The sequence below is a fragment of the Triticum dicoccoides genome, chromosome 2B (assembly GCF_002162155.2).
Source record: "Triticum dicoccoides isolate Atlit2015 ecotype Zavitan chromosome 2B, WEW_v2.0, whole genome shotgun sequence".
Lineage (NCBI taxonomy): Eukaryota > Viridiplantae > Streptophyta > Magnoliopsida > Poales > Poaceae > Triticum > Triticum dicoccoides.
The window spans coordinates 767,012,235-767,016,635 of NC_041383.1; the positions used below are offsets into that span (position 1 = coordinate 767,012,235).

Consider the following 4,401-nt stretch of genomic DNA (forward strand, 5'->3'; position numbering starts at 1 on the left):
GAGGAGTCAATGTTTGCAGTCACTGCCAACAATAGAGCTCTCCTCATATTCCTAAAAAAATGAAAAACAAACAAATAAAAATTTATGTATAAAGGCACACTCAAATAAGAGAATCTGAGGCAATATGCACGATGGCTTGTTCAGAGTGGAAATGTCGGACTAAATTTAGCCATGGAAAATATTCAAAAATTGGTGAGTATTGATAGCTAACTAATTAATGAAGGAATATCCCCGCCAAAATCAAGAGCGGTAAATTAGAATCTGGAAGTATATAAAAACACACATTCTGCTTGGCAGAGTGTATCTAAATATGATATCAATAACTGGGGCTAAAGAAGGTAACCATGTAGAGTGTCACACCTAAGTGCATTTTTCTAATTACATCTCTAGTAACTGCTCACCATTCTATATTGTTGGACCTAGAAAAATTGCGACGAACCACTAATTCCTACTAAAACTAACTATCATTCCGAGTGGTTGGTTGCAAACTCCAGCACAACTGATTCGGTGGACTCAAGCACATCTGGCTGGGAGTAAATCTCAGGAGCTTGAGCTTGTCGCGCCAAGGAAGAAGCAACATCCTAGTGGTTGGTGGATGTTGTAGTAGGCTCGCATGATGCTGAAGCACCACGTACAACACCTTCAGTTGCCGCTGGTACAGCAGGGAAGTTGGTACGAGCCAGTGCGCCATACGTTGCTCTGGCTGCCTCGTCATAAGCACGGGCAGCATCCTCAGCAGTGGGGAACGTTCCCAACCAGAGTCTGCTCACCCGATTTGGCTCCCGAATTTTAGCAACCCGCTTCCCCCCAAGTACGTTGCCTTACACCATGGAATCCAAATTGTGTATTCTCAGGTCCTCCTTTCCCCTGCATACAGCCCTTCTTTGAACCCTTTGCAGGTGGCTTCCTCGCCCTCTCTGCACCCTCTTGATCATGCTCCAGTTGTTGGTTCACTTCTTTCCATCGCCTTATCGTTTCATAGACTGAATTAGGCCCATCACGTGATCTCCGAGGTTGCTTTTCCCTGTAGAACAAAGAGCAGAGCAGCAGTTAGTACCTTATATTCTCTTCAGATTTTTTTTCACCCAATATAAGAAAAAGGTACAATCAATAAAGAACACAAAACAATTGAAGCACCTAAACAGACCATCTCCATAGAAAATTTTTGTCCAATGACTAAACTGTTAGTAAATGTATACGAACAGACCATCCCCACAGGAACAGATGTACAACAATGGGACATATAAACTTCCTTGCGGACATACCATCTCCACAGAAAACGATACCATGTTAAATCTACTAATTTGATCCTAACCCTAAATGAGTTTAGTAACATGACAAAAAAAAAACAAGATGAAACCTGACTTCTAGACCCTGAGACTTGAAGACTGATAAATCAGAAAGGACATGGCAAAAACTATCCACTACAAAACTGTTTAACAATACGTAGAGTCAGTTTAGGTGAGATCACATCCTAAGAGAGTGGTACCATCAACCAACAGCAAGACAATGGTTCAATAGCAGCCACTGAGAAACCAACTATTAGAATGATAAGGCAAAATGGTCCAAAGGTTGGCTGGAACCCTTAGTACGAAACTGTTCAACAACACCTAGAGTCAGTTTAAATGAGATCACATCCACGAAGAGTGATACCATCAACCAACAGCAAGACAATGGTTCAATAGCAGCCACCATGAAACCAACTATTAGAATGATAAGGCAAAACGGTCAAAAGGTTGGCTGGAACTCTTAGTCATAGCTCACATGCTCTATAATAGATAGAGCAGCCAGACATAGAACGATTACACACCACAGAATCGATGCCACTGATGGCGCATCTCCCTTGGGGTTTTGTCGCGCCAAGAGTGCATATTCATTACAGGGAAGATTACTGCTTCCTGCTAAAACACAAACAGTTATTCCTGCTGACTTTTCCAGATAAAAACGTAAGGGACCCATCTCAATTATAAATCATGCTTTTGTTTACAGGAGTGATCAAAGCAGCATACCTATTGGTTTGACGAGAACGTGACTCCGGGTACTTTCCTCTGCTCCACAAGTTCTAGTTACCTAAAAGAAAAGACAAACATGACAACACATGTTAGAGACTGGATAAACTAACAAACAAGACATATCATAGACTGGATAAACTAAAAATTGACAAACAAGACATATCAGAGACTGGAGTAGATAATAAACTAACAAAACTGACAGACAAGACAACAATTTGACAACATGATGCAACAACAGAACAAGTTACATAGGTCCAGCCAACTTAGTACCGACTGAAGTTACCAACTTCTATGCTAGGTGACATAAGCATCGCTCCTAATCCAGGAAACAAACAGACCCCAAGGGCAGGATACACATACAAACTGATGGTTTTGACTGAAGTTAACAACTTTCATCCTAGGGAGACATACACATGGTCCCATGCTCGTACAAACGTTCTATGGAGATGGTACTGAATGAATTTAAAAATGGAAATGATGCAGTCACTGCCAACAATAGAGCTCTCTCCTCATATCCCTAAAAAGATGAAAAACAAACAAATCAAAATTGATGTATAAAAGCACACTCAAATATGTAAATCTGAGGCAATATGCACCATGGCTTGATTGGAGTGCAAACCAACAAGAGAAGAAGAGAAAGGCCAGAACCTGCAAGCTCAAGAAGCAGAGCATGTCGTTGAGGCAAGGAATGAGAGAAATCGGAATCGCTCGGTCGTGTCATCTCGGAAGGCGACGACCATAGGCATACCCTCTTCCACCCCGCGTCTTCACTCGCTTCCACTGCATCCACCCTGCGCTGTCACCCTCTTCCTCGGGCGGCTCTCATGGCTTCCAGTTCCAGTTGTTCGATCCTAGAGCAATAGAGTAAATATCGACAATGCTTCATTACCATTATAGAGTTTCTATCCTACAAATTCATATGAAACATAGTGTGCACAGAAGCAACAAATACAGATCAGCTCCATATATTTGAATGGACACATGCGAAGTATTCCACGGCTTTCTATATGAAATTTAGACCATTCTTGCTTCCAAGGTTAGAGCATTACTTGTCCTGTTTCTGGCATAAAACAATCTATGACTTTCAAAAAAAAACAGAAACAAACTGAATTCCTGCAGCTGAACACCACGACATAAAATGCAGTAATGCCTTGTCTCATTCACTGAGTACTATAGTTGAACAAATTACATGTGAACCTCACGGAAATAACAATGCACTATAAAGGACAGGAGAAACTTGAGGCCTAGATTGTGTTCAGCTCACCTTGTAGCACAGGAAGGACTCATCTGGACAATACACCTAACGATTGAATTACTTTTTATTCTTCCCACACTTCAGGTGCCTGTAAAAACGTCAAAGCACACACCAAAGAAAATTCTATATGAGAACATTGAAAAATGGCTATGGTACAGGTTAGCAAGTAATCCTACGCATAACTGAGGAACTTAAAGAAAATTAGATTCAGAAAAAGGGAAGGGAATATGCAAACCTCATGCAGGTTGCTCTCCTTGTCGAGTTGTGGAGCACCTCGGTAAGATTATGGAGGAAAAGGTTTCCAATCCTCGCGTTCCTGTAGCCCGCGCCCTCATCTATGATGTGAAGAGGAGAGACCAGTTGCTTCTGCCACCGACATCATCTCTCTCTACTCAGCACCACCGCATCTTCGCCGCCATCTCTCTTTGCCCAACGCCGCCGTCCCCATCACTCTCTGCCGAACGCCGCGGGCTAGACCGTCGCCTTCCTCTCCTCTCCCGAGTTCGGCACGGGTTTCTGCCGCTACAAATTGAACTGGCCGCCATCATGGAGCAGCGACGGGAGCCCGCCCACATCCTCCGCTCCACCAACACCTGCTGCGCCTCCACCCCGATGCGGCTGCCACCATGGGGCCTACGTGACGGGAGATGGTCTACTGTGATGAGGAACGAGAGAGGAGGGAGGAAGAGGGAGGAGGGAGGAGGGAGGAGGCCGGAGGCGCGGGGAAGGAGAGGAGGCGGCAGAGGAGAGTGGGGAGAAAGGGGGCGGCGGCATGGGGGGATAGGAGTGAGCGGGGAGGAGAACGAGGTGGAGTGGGCACGGGCTCGACAAGAAAAGGGTTGGTGGCTAGGGTTTCGACTCGCGCGCGCATGCCGCACGACTGCCCACACCCGAAAAGCTGGCACCCAGCCAATCGGATCCAGCCCGAGCCCACAGGTCATACCCCGTCCAGATTTCACCACGCGGTGAAAATGAGACACATCAATTCCCAGCGAGGATCCAACGGCTAGCAGTGGAAAAAAGACCACACTGACCCAAATCGAACGACTAACGAAGGTTCACATCGGGGGAGCTTCCTATGAGCGAGTTGGCTAGCTTCTGTTTTGTTTTAAATGCATCACACAATCTCAGATT

The 4,401-nt window shown here is 44.9% G+C and overlaps 1 pseudogene; it reads right to left on the minus strand.

Moving 5' to 3' along the window:
• Positions 1-214: 214 nt before the first annotated feature.
• LOC119366151 lies at positions 215-4,065 on the minus strand (annotated as a pseudogene).
• Between the last annotated feature and the right edge of the window lie 336 nt (positions 4,066-4,401).